This window comes from Micropterus salmoides, unplaced genomic scaffold (genome assembly GCF_014851395.1).
Source record: "Micropterus salmoides isolate LMB-PRFRI ecotype aquatic unplaced genomic scaffold, ASM1485139v1 Ms_hic_scaffold_21, whole genome shotgun sequence".
Lineage (NCBI taxonomy): Eukaryota > Metazoa > Chordata > Actinopteri > Centrarchiformes > Centrarchidae > Micropterus > Micropterus salmoides.
In genome coordinates this window covers 27,885,073-27,901,042 of record NW_024041262.1, presented here as the reverse complement: position 1 = coordinate 27,901,042, position 15,970 = coordinate 27,885,073, and the positions used below count along the sequence as shown (strand labels likewise).

The window sequence follows — 15,970 nt, the reverse complement described above, 5'->3', positions numbered from 1 at the left end:
TTTCAACTGGAACCTCCCTCAGCACCATCGTCAGGGTCAGCGGTGACAGGAAGTACACGCAGAGCTGCACGCCAACAACCACAGCAGCAGGTTCAGATTAAACCACGTAGTGCAGCAACGATCACCCAGTTACCGACTCAGCACCCTGCAGCGCAGATTTATCATGATTATTATTATTGTTTATTTTAATAATTGTTCCTTTTTCAATTCTTTATATTTCATTGTTTCTGCTTTGAACTCAAAGGTCAGGCCAATAAAGCCAAGTGAACTGAATGGTCTCAGAGTTTAAGTTTACAGTCTTTTTCATGGCTAAAACGAGTAATATTACCTATAAAAGTTTGCATTTTTATTGAACTACAAGTGCTTTAGGTGAATTGGATCCGAGCCGTTTTGAAATGCGCCTCCTGCTGAGTTACTTCTGATCTCCAGTTGAGCTCTGGCAGCTTTGTAGTTCTGCCCAGAAGCACATAAATGTTAAACTGTCGTTTTTTTAAACAGGGTTTGGTGAGAAACCCCCTCCTGCACTTTCACTGACAGCCTACAAGACAAACAAACGACTCCTCACTTTGGACCCGAGCCGAATGAAAGGAGGCTCCTGCAGAATGACCTCTGACCTGCAGTCGTGCTCTGACAGCTCGGTCTCGCGGGCACAAACTGAAAAGTTTAAGTAAATTGTTAAAATTTTACACGGAGTCCGGCGGGACGTTCATTTCCGTGACATCGACACACAGCGGCCTGTCACTCTTAATATTCAGTGGAGACTCCGGGACCTCCTCCGGTCCCCCTGAAGTCCTCGGACCACAGGTTGGGACCCTCCGGTGTTCGCGTTATTAAAGCGAGAGGCTAGCTGCTAACGTTAGCATTAGCTTGACCTTCTCGGCTCTCCGGGTGTATCAGAGCGGCTCCTCGCCGGATTACAGGCCACATATCACCGGGGGGGGCACCGCGGGGCTCCGGTAAAACGGGGAAAGGAATCAGACAGAAACTCGTCGTTTATCCGGTAAAACGTGAGAAACTGTTACCTGTTCGCCTCCGGTAGTCACGTCAGGCAGCGGCACTTCCTCAGTTCGTTCTTCGGTGGTGCTGGGAGCACGCTGCGTGTTCTTCTTCTTCTACTGCTTTTACTGTAACTGCAAACAGGGGGGGGTGCATCCAGCAGGTGGCGCAGTAACACAGCGGAAAACCCTCTTCATCATCATCATCATCATCACACACAGCGCCTCTTCCTGTTCAGTGTCTCCACACCAAACCCTGTATTAAAAAACACACACATTTTACATCATTATAACTGAAGGGCTGGTTAAAAGTCTCTTTAAGTAAACACACAACAACAATAATAATAATAATAATAAAAATCAGAACGTGTAAAAGTGCCGGATGTGAAACAGCCGCAGGGTTATTATGTAATGTCTGCTGGTTGCCAGGTGCTGATTTATTCACTCTGATGTTATTTTGGGGTTTTTATGGTGGAGGTTTTGAATGGGAGGATAAAACCATCAGAGCCTGGCAACCCTGTGTGCTGACAGGATGCGTTCAGCTAGCGGCTAACAAACTAGCATCGTCAAGTCAGATGGAGTCACCGCAACAACAGGAAGTGAAAGAATTAACAAAATAAAAGCACAGTTAATGTTCTACAGTTAATGAAGAATCAGATTCAGAAATACTTTATTACTCCCCGATTCTTTGTTACAGTACCTCACACTGTCCGCCAATCCGAATGACTGTGAGGAAGTCCAACATCCAGCTGCAGAGAGTATTTAAACCCAAACAAACAGAAATGTACTTATAAAGAGGAGCAGTAGTAAACTTACTTACATTCAGGGCTGTAGGCTGGACTTTTATAACATAGGAAGAATGAATAAATAAAAATAAAATATTAAATAATCAGATTAAAGTAATAAAAATCTATATAGTTTACTTCCAAACATAAATCTCTAAACGCGGTTTCAAAGTCTCCAAACAGCTGGAGTAAAAATCTGTTGAGGAAATATAAATGAATACAATTTCAAATATAGATTTTAAATATATGCCCAGCTTGCTGGAGATAAATAAATACGTAAATTAGTTATTGTTTATGATTGTTTAAGAAGAATCAGAATCTGAGATAAGTAATATTTTACACAAGGAATTTGCTTTGGTGATTAGGTGCTGGACAAAAACATAAAAAAACGGAAATGTATATAAATATATCAATAAAAATTTGGCAAAATATAGAAGAGTAATAATAAATATAACTGCCAGCTGTGTTCGTGGGTTCAAGCCCTTTCCAGCAACAGTGATTTCAAAGTAATTTCACACAAAACATATCCTGCGAGCTTTGTAACGATTGGACAAACCTTTTCTGATCTATAGTCTGATTTGTGTTATGCCACGCCCATTTCTTGCACGTGTAGCGCCCCCTAGTGGTCGATTTGAATGAAACTGTCCGGGGCTCCTGTCTGAACATACACTGCGGGATTTGTGCTGATTGCCCATTTATGTCCTGAGCCACGCCCCTTTTGAAGTTCATTGGTCAATATCTTGAAAACAAAATGAGAAATCAACAAACTTATCATCGGAGCCGCGGTGCAGGAGGAGATGTGTAATCTAATCATATATATGTGTGTGTGCAATATGGCAGTCTGGGCAGTAACACAAATTACCTAGTGCCCTTCTTCTTCTTCTGTGTTTTTATGGCCAATGATCAACGTCATGAAAACTTTAAGACAATTTATGACAAATTCCACTTCAAATATCTCACTGTCAAAAAACAAAAAAGATTTGTATTTTAGTTTAGTTAAATGTAGTTCTTATTTTATTTAAAATTAAATTATTTTAGTAATTTATTCACGTATTTATCTTCTGCGGCATCAAATCTGTTCCATCTGTCTGGCCTTATTTCCTGGGGACTGAACGTCAGACCCAAATAAGCCTTCGACTTTTAACCCAGAGCTTTATTGTGAAGGCGCGGGCCGGATGTGCGCCGTGTTCCGCTCTGTGGCTTGACTCCGCGCAGCGTCGTCTCTCTCTTCCTCCGCTCGGAGGGATTTTCTCTCCGCCGACCTGCGTCCAGTCACGGCGTCTCTGCTGCACACGGAGACCTGGAAGAGTCCGACCGGATCCGCCCGAAGTCTGGAGCGCCCGAGCTCATCGGAAAATAAACCCGCGGATGGTTCTGTCTCCAGGCGGGGGACCTGGAAACCCGGGCCCGCAGTAGGAGCAGGGAGGAGGCCCCGACGCCCCCTTGTTCTGACCCAGAAAACAGCACCGACGGCCGGGCTGCCTGTCTACTAGAAGGCCGGCTAGCCTCTGGCCACGCCGGAGCTCGCAGGCTGGCTAACGGATAACGGGATATTTTAGTTCTTATCATCGATCAGGAGGATTTTCTCCGCTGAGATAAATAAATCGCGACCTTCTGGAGATCGGGGAGCTGGTAGCTAGCTACCTCCGGCTAGCTGTCCCAGTTAGCTGCGTCTCTCCCCGGCTACCAGAGAGCGGAGGCTCCGGAGCGGGGACGGAGGAACCGTCTCCCGGTACTTTGTCTTCATCCCACGGACTTCACCGGAGAAACCGACCATGGCTGCTTTAATCAAAGAGATCGTCAGCAGGAATAAAAGGCGATACCAGGAGGACGGGTTCGACCTGGACCTGACCTGTATCCTTTCCCCGGTCCCGTCAGTTAGACTGCATCTGAGCTGGAACGTTCATGCAGAACTACGTTTAAAAATGTTGTCATTTAACAGGCTGTTCACTTGGAGCTGCTCCTCATGTCGGCGTGCGTTTACTACTTAAAACGGTACTTTTTTAGTGCGTTTACTACTTAAAGTTGGCCTTAAATTGGCAGTTTTCTCAACGGAGTTCGTCGTGTGCTTTATCGCCTACAGGAGAATGTGCTAGCCGGCGTCCGTCTGCGGTGACGCACCTGAGCCGCACCTGATCCAGGTGCTGATAACGTTTTATACGGCTGTGCGGATAAAGACAGTGATTTGCTCGCGAGTTGTTTTTAGTGTAGCAGCGCTGAAGGTAGTAGCTGCTAACAGGCTAAGCTAACAGCGGCGTTGCATCAGCAAACACACCTGAGAAAGCTACACCTGGAGACAAACCGTCACTCAGCAGAGCCGGATCACCGTTTATCAGTCGTGTCTGAAGCAGAACTAAAACCTAAACACTGGTATTAGAAGTAAAAGTACTCTGGCTGCTGTAGTAATGCCTCAAGAGTACTAAAACCAAAACACTGGTATTAGAAGTAAAAGTACTCTGGCTGCTGTAGTAATGCCTCAAGAGTACTAAAACCAAAACACTGGTATTAGAAGTAAAAGTACTCTGGCTGCTGTAGTAATGCCTCAAGAGTACTAAAACCTAAACACTGGTATTAGAAGTAAAAGTACTCTGGCTGCTGTAGTAATGCCTCAAGAGTACTAAAACCTAAACACTAGTATTAGAAGTAAAAGTACTCTGGCTGCTGTAGTAATGCCTCAAGAGTACTAAAACCTAAACACTGGTATTAGAAGTAAAAGTACTCTGGCTGCTGTAGTAATGCCTCAAGAGTACTAAAACCTAAACACTGGTATTAGAAGTAAAAGTACTCTGGCTGCCGTAGTAATGCCTCAGAGTACTAAAACCAAAACACTGGTATTAGAAGTAAAAGTACTCTGGCTGCTGTAGTAATGCCTCAAGAGTACTAAAACCTAAACACTGGTATTAGAAGTAAAAGTACTCTGGCTGCTGTAGTAATGCCTCAAGAGTACTAAAACCTAAACACTAGTATTAGAAGTAAAAGTACTCTGGCTGCCGTAGTAATGCCTCAAGAGTACTAAAACCTAAACACTAGTATTAGAAGTAAAAGTACTCTGGCTGCTGTAGTAATGCCTCAAGAGTACTAAAACCTAAACACTAGTATTAGAAGTAAAAGTACTCTGGCTGCCGTAGTAATGCCTCAAGAGTACTAAAACCTAAACACTAGTATTAGAAGTAAAAGTACTCTGGCTGCTGTAGTAATACCTCAAGAGTACTAAAACCTAAACACTAGTATTAGAAGTAAAAGTACTCTGGCTGCCGTAGTAATGCCTCAAGAGTACTAAAACCTAAACACTAGTATTAGAAGTAAAAGTACTCTGGCTGCTGTAGTAATGCCTCAAGAGTACTAAAACCTAAACACTAGTATTAGAAGTAAAAGTACTCTGGCTGCCGTAGTAATGCCTCAAGAGTACTAAAACCTAAACACTAGTATTAGAAGTAAAAGTACTCTGGCTGCTGTAGTAATACCTCAAGAGTACTAAAACCTAAACACTAGTATTAGAAGTAAAAGTACTCTGGCTGCCGTAGTAATGCCTCAAGAGTACTAAAACCTAAACACTAGTATTAGAAGTAAAAGTACTCTGGCTGCTGTAGTAATACCTCAAGAGTACTAAAACCTAAACACTGGTATTAGAAGTAAAAGTACTCTGGCTGCTGTAGTAATGCCTCAAGAGTACTAAAACCTAAACACTAGTATTAGAAGTAAAAGTACTCTGGCTGCTGTAGTAATGCCTCAAGAGTACTAAAACCTAAACACTAGTATTAGAAGTAAAAGTACTCTGGCTGCTGTAGTAATGCCTCAAGAGTACTAAAACCTAAACACTAGTATTAGAAGTAAAAGTACTCTGGCTGCTGTAGTAATGCCTCAAGAGTACTAAAACCTAAACACTAGTATTAGAAGTAAAAGTACTCTGGCTGCTGTAGTAATGCCTCAAGAGTACTAAAACCTAAACACTAGTATTAGAAGTAAAAGTACTCTGGCTGCCGTAGTAATGCCTCAAGAGTACTAAAACCTAAACACTAGTATTAGAAGTAAAGTACTCTGGCTGCTGTAGTAATGCCTCAAGAGTACTAAAACCTAAACACTAGTATTAGAAGTAAAAGTACTCTGGCTGCTGTAGTAATGCCTCAAGAGTACTAAAACCTAAACACTAGTATTAGAAGTAAAAGTACTCTGGCTGCTGTAGTAATGCCTCAAGAGTACTAAAACCTAAACACTAGTATTAGAAGTAAAAGTACTCTGGCTGCTGTAGTAATGCCTCAAGTGTTTTTGTTCTGTCAAACCTCAACATGATTAAAATCTTCACACCAAATGTTTCTACATGACAAAAGTACAAGTACCTCTAATTTGTACTGAAGTACTTACAGTAAATACTGAGTTACTGTCACTGCTGCTAAAGAATCTCTAGCTGCAACTGGTAGCTGGAACTGGTAGCTGGAATTGGTAGCTGGAACTGGTAACTGGTAGCTGGTAGCTGGAACTGGTAACTGGTAGCTGGAATTGGTAACTGGTAACTGGTAGCTGGTAGCTGGTAGCTGGTAGCTGGAACTGGTAACTGGTAGCTGGTAGCTGGTAGCTGGTAGCTGGAACTGGTAGCTGTTAGCTGGAACTGGGAACTGGTAGCTGGAACTGGTAGCTGTTAGCTGTTAGCTGTTAGCTGTTAGCTGGTAACTGTTAGCTGGAACTTGGAACTGGTAGCTGGTAACTGGTAGCTGTTAGCTGGAACTGGTAGCTGTTAGCTGGAACTGGTAGCTGTTAGCTGGAACTGGTAGCTGTTAGCTGGAACTGGGAACTGGTAGCTGGAACTGGTAGCTGGAACTGGGAACTGGTAGCTGGAACTGGGAACTGGTAGCTGGAACTGGGAACTGGTAGCTGGTAGCTGGAATTGGTAACTGGTAGCTGGAACTGGTAGCTGGAACTGGTAACTGGTAGCTGGAACTGGTAACTGGTAGCTGGAACTTGGAACTGGTAGCTGGAACTGGTAACTGGTAGCTCGAACTTGGAACTGGTAGCTGGTAGCTGTTAGCTGTTAGCTGGAACTGGTAGCTGTTAGCTGGAACTGGGAACTGGTAGCTGGAACTGGTAACTGGTAGCTCGTAGCTGGAATTGGTAACTGGTAGCTGTTAGCTGTTAGCTGGAACTGGTAGCTGTTAGCTGGAACTGGGAACTGGTAGCTGGAACTGGTAGCTGGAACTGGTAACTGGTAGCTCGAACTTGGAACTGGTAGCTGGTAACTGGTAGCTGTTAGCTGTTAGCTGGAACTGGTAGCTGTTAGCTGGAACTGGGAACTGGTAGCTGGAACTGGTAGCTGTTAGCTGTTAGCTGGTAACTGTTAGCTGGAACTTGGAACTGGTAGCTGGTAACTGGTAGCTGTTAGCTGGAACTGGTAGCTGTTAGCTGGAACTGGTAGCTGTTAGCTGGAACTGGGAACTGGTAGCTGGAACTGGTAGCTGGAACTGGGAACTGGTAGCTGGAACTGGGAACTGGTAGCTGGAACTGGTAGCTGGTAGCTGGTAGCTGGAACTGGGAACTGGTAGCTGGTAGCTGGTAGCTGGAACTGGGAACTGGTAGCTGGTAGCGGGTACTGGTAGCTGGTAGCGGGTAGCGGGAACTGGTAGCTGGTAGCGGGTACTGGTAACTGGTAGCTGGTAGCTGGTAGCGGGTACTGGTAACTGGTAGCTGGTAGCGGGTACTGGTAACTGGTAGCTGGTAGCGGGTACTGGTAACTGGTAGCTGGTAGCGGGTACTGGTAACTGGTAGCTGGTAGCGGGTACTGGTAACTGGAACAGGTACCGGTGCTGTCACTGGTTGCAGTAACTGTTACCTGGTAGAACTGGTAGCTGGAACTGGTAATTGTTAGCTGGAACTGGAAGCTGGAACTGGTAGCTGTAACTGGTAGCTGTAACTGGAAGCTGGAACTAGTAGCAGTAACTGGTACTGGAGCTGTAACTGGAAGCTGTAACTGGTAGCAGTAACTGGTACTGGAGCTGTAACTGGAAGCTGTAACTGGTAGCAGTAACTGGTACTGGAGCTGTAACTGGTAGCTGTAACTGGTAACTGGTAGCAGTAACTGGTAGCAGTAACTGGTAACTGGTAGCAGTAACTGGTAGCGGTAACTGGTAGCAGTAACTGGTAGCGGTAACTGGTAGCAGTAACTGGTAGCAGTAACTGGTAGCAGTAACTGGTAGCAGTAACTGGTAGCAGTAACTGGTAACTGGTAGCGGTAACTGGTAGCAGTAACTGGTAACTGGTAGCGGTAACTGGTAGCAGTAACTGGTAACTGGTAGCGGTAACTGGTAGCAGTAACTGGTAGCTGGAGCTGGAACTGGTAGCTGGAACTGGTAGCAGTAACTGGTACTGGAGCTGGAACTGGTAGCGGTAACTGGTAACTGGAAGCTGTAACTGGTAGCAGTAACTGGTACTGGAACTGGAAGCTGGAACTGGTAACAGTAACTGGTACTGGAGCTGTAACTGGTAGCAGTAACTGGTACTGGAGCTGGAACTGGAAGCTGTAACTAGTAGCAGTAACTGGTACTGTGGAGCTGTAACTGGAAGCTGTAACTGGTAGCAGTAACTGGTAGCTGTTAGCTGTAACTGGAAGCTGTAATTGTTGCCACATCTTGTTAACAGCTGTTTCCAGTTGTCACGTCCTGTGCCTGAAGGCAGCGCCCACGTTATGACCCCATGCTGCTCCAGCTGCCGTCATTTAATAATTAAACACCATCAAACGGTGAAACATGGCGTAAACAGATTCAAGAGAAACCCGACACTAGACTCTCTCTGGAGGTTTCTGCTTCAGAAAGAAGGATTTCATGTTTCAGATGCAGAGAAATGATCTTATGTTCACGTGAAGCCGGCGTGCTGAGAGGCTGCAGGCGAGTGTGTGCGGGTGTGTGCGTGGTAGCGATGACATCATGGTTTTATGCTGGAGCGTCTAGTGGACGAGAGACAGACGAGAGAGAGGAGGGCGAGCTGACGGAACAAAGAAACCAGAGAAGAAGAGAGACAGGGAGGAGGACGAGTGCAGAGAGTTGTTGGTTTGGAACTCAAAGCATTCTGGGAAATAATGTCAGGTTGGAGCTCTGCTGCTGAGGCGCGGCAGGTAGCAGTACGATGCTAACGGGGGTCGTTCCTAACCCACTACCGCCTCGGTGGACCATAATGCACTGCAGGAGTTTAAAGGACCAGTTCTCTGTCTGTCAGACGTTCAGTCCGACGCCACTCAGCTGGTTAGCTTAGCATAAAGACTGGAAACAGCCCGACAGGCTCTGTGTTAGTAGTTACTTGTAATTATTTCAATTTTACCAGCATCTATATTTTAGAAACTAGTAAAGTAGAATGGTTTCTAGAAACTCATAAATAAGTTCTAGTAGCTTTTAAATAGCGAGTAGCAAGTTTTAAGGAATAAGTGTTAAACAGCTCGCCGTATCGTACCGCAGCTGCATCGTACGTCAGAAACTGAAAGAAACAACGCGGGCGTCCCACTGCTTCCACTGGGCGTTCCTGGGAGGCATGATGGGAAATGTAGGAAATCAAACAGGTCCTCCAAACTAAAGCACAGATGACAAAGCTGCTGCTCGGTCTTTAGTTCGGCCACGTCTGTGTGAGGTCACAGGGAGACAGGAGGTAAACGGCGGTCAGACTCCTTGTTCGCTGCCGTACGTCACATGACCAAGGTTAAACGGGTTGTATTTCGGAACGCGCAACGGGGTCCAGGTCCAGAAGGAGATCCAGTGTTTGTTGGTCCTTAACGGAGCGCTCAGATATTTATCCAAACATCATAGCGATGGGTTTCCCCGCCGAGCGTCTGGAGGGAGTCTACAGGAACAACATCGACGACGTCGTACGGTGAGGCGGCTTCACGTGTTGTTACTCAGAGTTCAGTTCTGTGGGTGAACATGAACAGTGCAGCTGTGTAACTGAACCCGTCTGTCTCTCCCAGGTTTCTGGACTCGAAGCACAGGAACCACTATAAGATCTACAACCTGTAAGTACTGACTCATCTTTACTAATGCAGGTGGCGTGAGGGCCTTTAACGGTCAGATGTGAGTCACGCTGGTAAGCGCTGCAGGGAGGCTCGGCCGCTCTGCGACATCACAGTCACGCATTTAACCCCCAAAACCCCGACGTCCCAGCAGGCCAAAGGTTTGTTCCGTTAGCTGAAATTGTCCCATTTGAAAGAAACAAAGAGTTACCAGGTTGAAGCGCGCAGAGTCGCCGCCGCCACAGTCCGCTTCCAACAGACGGTGCGCCGCAAAGTGTTGAGCATCGTCTGTCATCCTGTCCTGCAGACCAACCGCTTCACCTGTCGGCCCTGCAGGTCTCCGGGGTCCCCCCCAACGTCCCTGTCCTCTTTAAGGAGAGGAGACTGTGCAGACAGAACCTGACGTCAGCCTCTTCTACCACGAAGGCTCCGATCAGGGCTGAACCTTCGGGGGGGAAATCTTTAGCTAAAGTTCAATATTCACTGTCGGTCTGTTTTTGACGGAAGACGCTTCAAGCAGCACGGAGCAGATGAACCAGACAGGAAGTCAGACACAGAACAGTGGAGAGAATAAATAAAACACCCTGTGCAGACGACAACACGCACAGAACAAACTAAAATAAACCATTTAGCTACGTACTGAATCACAGTAGAAGCAAACACTGATTACCAAATCAACAAAATCTAAACACGTCAGCTCTGATTCTGCCGGAGGAGGCGGCGCATGGCGAGCAGGTCTGACTGTTTAAAACGGGTCAGATGTTTAATTAACCTACACTTTAATCGCCGTCGTCACGAGTAGCTACTCGCGTTCTTTCAGATGGTTCAGCCCTGGTTCCCGTACGTGAGCGTGCTCAGAGCCAACGTCGCCGACCTCAGACCACCCGTGTCCTCAACAGCAAAGTTTTCGTCTTGGCGGATGTTAAAGCGTTGATGTGATTATGGGGAGAGTAAAAATACTGACTGTGGCGGGGCGCCGCGGTCTCGAACAGTGCGCTACGAGGACTTCGTCTGTGTCTGTCGCTGGTGGTTGTAACGTCTTCCTGTCCGTCCACAGGTGTGCGGAGCGACACTACGACACGGCCAAGTTCAACTGTCGAGGTGAGAGTCCTCAGAGAGGAAGGAGGGGCTGCAGGTGGACTCGAGTCCTTCGACCCGTCTCACAGCTCTGTCCTGTCTGTCTCTCTCAGTGGCTCAGTATCCGTTCGAGGACCACAACCCCCCCAGCTGGAGCTGATCAAGCCGTTCTGCGAGGACTTGGATCAGTGGCTGAGCGAGGACGAGCAGCACGTCGCCGCCATCCACTGCAAGGCGGGAAAAGGCCGCACCGGCGTGATGATCTGCGCCTACCTGCTGCACCGAGGCAAGTTTCAGGAAGCTCAGGAGGCCATGGACTTCTACGGAGAGGTCCGCACCCGGGACAAGAAGGTAACGCATTTCATTTCCTGTAGCTTCACGTGTGACACTGAAGTCCGTAAAGAGTCTGGGTCCCGATTGGCTACCTGAGCCGACTCGTCTGCAGCGTGCGCTTTGTGTTTGTGTCCAGGGCGTGACGATCCCCAGCCAGCGCCGTTACGTCATCTATTACAGCTTCCTGCTGAGGAACCAGCTGCTGTACAAACCTGTGGCCCTTCTGTTCCATAAGATGCTGTTCGAGACCGTCCCCATGTTCACCGGAGGAAACTGCAGTAAGTCCGGCTGCCCGCGGCCGACGCAGCGCCAGAAGCCCGCTGACGGAGGGAGTAACCGCTGTGTTGTGTTTGTGGTGCAGATCCCCAGTTCGTGGTGTACCAGCTGAAGGTCAAAATCCACACGTCGAACCCCGCCAACACCCGGCGGGAAGACAAAATCATGCTGTTCGAGTTCCCACAGCCACTTCCTGTCTGCGGAGACATCAAGGTGGAGTTCTTCCACAAGCAGAACAAGATGATGAAGAAGGTGAAGAGGAGGAGGACTGGGGGAGGATGGATGGAGGCGGGGAGGGAGAGGGGGGAGGATGGATTGGGGGGGGGGGGCTGGATGAGAGGGGGAGGAGGGAGGAGGACGGGGGGAAGGATGGATGGAGGGGAAGGATGGATGAGGGAGGGAGGAGGACGGGGGGAAGGATGGATGAGAGGGGAAGGATGGATGAGGGAGGGAGGAGGACGGGGGGAAGGATGGATGAGAGGGGGGAGGAGGACGGGGGAAGGATGGATGAGAGGAGGGAGGAGGACGGGGGGAAGGATGGATGAGAGGAGGGAGGAGGACGGGGGGAAGGATGGATGAGAGGAGGGAGGAGGACGTGGGGAGGAGGGAGGAGGACGGGGGGAAGGATGGATGAGAGGGGGGAGGAGGACGGGGGGGATGGATGGGGGGGGGGGATGATGAGGGGGGAGGAGGGGGGGAGGATGGATGAGAGGGGGGAGGAGGACGTGGGGAGGAGGGAGGAGGACAGGGGGGAAGGATGGGGGGGGAGGATGGATGAGAGGAGGGAGGAGCAGGATGTGGGGAGGATGGATGAGAGGGGGGAGGAGGGAGGAGGAGGACGTGGGGGAAGGATGGGGGGGGGGGATGGATGAGAGGAGGGAGGAGGACGGGGGGGAAGGATGGGGGGGTGGGGGGGGTGGATGAGAGAGGGAGGACGGGGGGGAAGGATGGGAGGGGGGAGGATGGAGGAGGCGGGGAGGACGGGGGAGGAGGGGGGAGGAGGGTCAGGCTGCCCCTGACTTTGCTGGGATTCATCTCTTCTCCACAGCTTGTTTTTATGGCATGAATGGATTTTAGTTTTGTTGCTTTATGAAGTTTTGTCGAACGTTGTTTCTTTGAAGTCCTGTCTGATGTCTGTGAAATATGACGCCCTGCTGCCGGTGTCTGTGATTGGTCATGTGCTGTTAACCCCGCCTCTTTATGCGAACGCGCTCACGGCCTGGGTTATGGAGTTGATGACCAGCAGGTTAGTGAAGCCAGATCGTGAACGCAGACCCGGGTATGTTGGACTCGCTTTGTGGTACAGGGACCGGGTCTTCTTGGTGAGATCCACCAGGAATGTTCTTCACAACGATGAAGCCCACTTATCTCCTGGGAACTCTGTTCTTCCAGGAAAAGATGTTCCACTTCTGGGTCAACACCTTCTTCATCCCGGGGCCGGAGGAGAACCACGACAAACTTGAGAACGGCAGCGCGGGCACGCCACGGGATCCGTCCGACAGGACGCACCAGAGCTCGGGGACGACGACGACGACGACGATGATGATGATTGGAGGAGAACCAACGACAGAGACTACCTGGTCCTCAGTCTGACCAAGAACGACCTGGACAAGGCCAACAAGGACAAGGCCAACAGGAACTTCTCACCGAATTTCAAGGTAAAACGTGTCAGTTGTTTCATCGCTCGGCGTGCGTGTGCAGTACCTAGGTACGCACTGATAGCCAATCAGACGCAGAGCAGGGCGGGTCCTGACAAGCAAGGTAGTGCGATCCAAAACAAAGCGGGCCACAGTAGCCGCCAGGCGAGCAGCAAAGGCTGGACGACCATCCAGCTGCGTTCAGTTCAGGAGCAGAGTTTTCTGTGGGAGACGGGAGCTTCTTCGCTCTGCAGATTTATGACACAGTAACGGAGACGGAAGAAGCCACAAAGCAGAATAAGACCTCTTTAATAATAATGTTGTCAATCTATAAAATCAGTCGTTGCGTGTTGATGCTGCCGCATCGCTTCAGATCTGCCGGCAGACGCGGCTCGTACATCATTATAACAACTACGACAGCTTGTAGTCAGATTAGCCGCTGAACTCTGACCTTTCGACTGACAGCTGGTCCGACCCAGTAGTAGGTCACATGTCCCTTTCGCAGCCTACAGCAGCCAATGAGAGCCCGCGCTGTAAGGAAGGGCCGGCCCTGTTATTTCCTGGGTAGGACGAGCCAATTGCAACCAGCTGTGCCGATGACGGGCGCTTCCTGTAGCCAATAAGATTCTGACAATAACGATATCCAGCTTTAAGTAGGAAGTTCATGATCTACCAGCAGAAAAACCCGTCGGCAGCAGCCGCCTGCCGCCGAGGGGCGGGGCTGCTTTAGAAAAAATACGCTGAGACAGACATTCAGAAAAACCAGATCGTCCCGCCGGCCGGGTCGTGACTGATCCGGGACCTCGCTAAACCGCCCAGCGTGTGGTGCTGATGGGCTACGACAGCCGGTGCCCCCCCACCAGCTGCCGGTGCACGTTCAGGATCTAACAGTCTGATTTATTTTGTTGTCTGCTTCAGGTGAAACTATATTTCACCAAGACGGTAGAGGAAGGAGCGAACTGTGACGCGAGCAGCACGCCGGCCTCGGTGACGCCAGACGTCAGCGACAACGAACCTGACCATTACCGATACTCGGACACCACGGACTCGGACCCGGAGAACGAGCCGTTCGAAGAGGACCATCACAATCAGATCACGAAAGTCTGACACTCTCACACACAAACAGATAAATATACACACACACAGTATGTATGTATGTATACACACTCATGAACCCCCAATCTGAGACTGGCGAGTTGTTAGCTAACGGGGGAATATAACCGACGGACCAGAACTGATCTGTGGGGCTCAGATCGGTATATAAGCTCCCCCCCTCCCATCTTTTGCTCAGTGCACAGCTGGACAATCACATGACATGGCGGTCGGAGGCGAGGAGGAGGGCGGGGGATACGTGTGGGGGGGCGGGGCGACAGACGGCGATCGGACAGACAGGAGATTTAAAAAAATAAAGGAGTAAAACTTGAAAAAAATACAAGGAAACGGAGAGTCCCCCTCTTCAGAGACCACCCGGTTGGATGAATCCCGTCGTGTCCGCCCAGTTTTAATCCATCTCTGACGGCTGCCTCTTCTCTCTGTGTGCCGGCCTCGCGTGGTTCAGCCCAAAGTTACCTTATTTGTTGCAGAAGTCATTGCAAACTTCCCGTGGAGGCCAGCAGGGCCGCGGCGTTCCTTCAGCTAAATTAAATCTGTGCTTATTTAAAATTAGGCATTTCTTAGGCCAGGAATCTGTTAATGTCAGTTTTCTTCTTGACAAGTTCAGCAGGCACTGAAACTGAAGTAGGACATTTATGAAAGCAGGATAATGATTTCAATAAACCAGAATGTTTTTAACACGTCCGACCAGCAGCCTGCAGATGTAGGAAAGAAACACTACCGGGGGTCCGTGGGATGGTTCTGGTTTTAAAAACCCTCCGGATGATGAAAGAGCCGGCTGGACTGGACCTTGTTGAGCTGGTCTGGTTTGTGTTCTTTTATCTAAAATCTTTTGTTTTGAGGGTTTAACCAGATTATTTTTTGTGATCTTGACATTGGAAACTCCCCAACCAAAGAAACTCTGAGCCCCCCGAACGAAGCGGCGCACACAGAGAGAAGCGGCGGCCTGCTGTTTGAATGTGACGGTGCAGAAGAGAAACTTTGATTATTCACTCTGTCAATCATCTACTGTTGAAAACACGTACAGTTCAAACCTACTGTGAACAAACACGCTATTACTACTTTTCTGTCTGTCTACAGTTTTGCACAGAAGGATTCTCTTCCGCCCTTCAATCAGCTCCTACAGTCACAGAGAAGTTTACTCTGCCGTATATCAAACATTAAGCTAAGCAACAAACGAGCTGCACACAGTATAATCATCCCTTCAGCCCGGTCTGTGCGCCTACGCAGGCTAACGCACCCTGACACAAACTAAAGCTGAAATCTATTACTCGGAGCGCTTGGTTTGATGTGCCTGGGATGCCAGGCGGGTGGGGTTTGCACTTTATAAAGGACAGTTCACTGAATATTAATGGCTTAGTATGTATTTCCTGTTAAGCTCGGTCCATCCGTGGAAGCCAGCTGGGCTCACGTTGTGCTGGTTGTGTCGAGTTGAAAGCTCGTCCTCACCTCAGGGGTTCTCAACCTTGGTGTCAGGACCCAGCGTGGGTTTGCGGTAGATGTGTCCAAGTGATGTGTGCTTGATAGATTCGTAGTTAAGATAACCGTCTGGTCCATCTGGAGCTCCCTCCGTGCTCTTGAGGACTCTTGAGTCGCAGGTATTTTGGGATCACCGGACAGGAGAAACCCCACCAAGGTGCCCGGGGGCCGGCTGAGCGCGGTCTCCGACGGGCAGCCCGGCGCCCGGCCGAGCAGCTTCCAGCAGGTTTCGCAACCACAGCGGGTCTCGAGAGCCTCTGTGTGTCTTTTGGTTTCTGACACTTCAAAAAGGGT

The 15,970-nt window shown here is 48.9% G+C and overlaps 1 long non-coding RNA gene and 1 pseudogene across 1 annotated transcript; one reads left to right on the top strand and one right to left on the bottom strand.

Moving 5' to 3' along the window:
- Positions 1–6: 6 nt before the first annotated feature.
- Positions 7–1,710, bottom strand: LOC119915909. The gene is made up of 3 exons (XR_005447033.1): positions 1,696–1,710; positions 1,023–1,251; positions 7–145 (listed from the first exon to the last, which is right to left on the bottom strand). It is a non-coding gene; the product is annotated as an uncharacterized LOC119915909 (long non-coding RNA).
- A 1,299-nt stretch (positions 1,711–3,009) lies between these two features.
- LOC119915877 lies at positions 3,010–14,434 on the top strand (annotated as a pseudogene).
- The last annotated feature ends 1,536 nt before the right edge of the window (positions 14,435–15,970 follow it).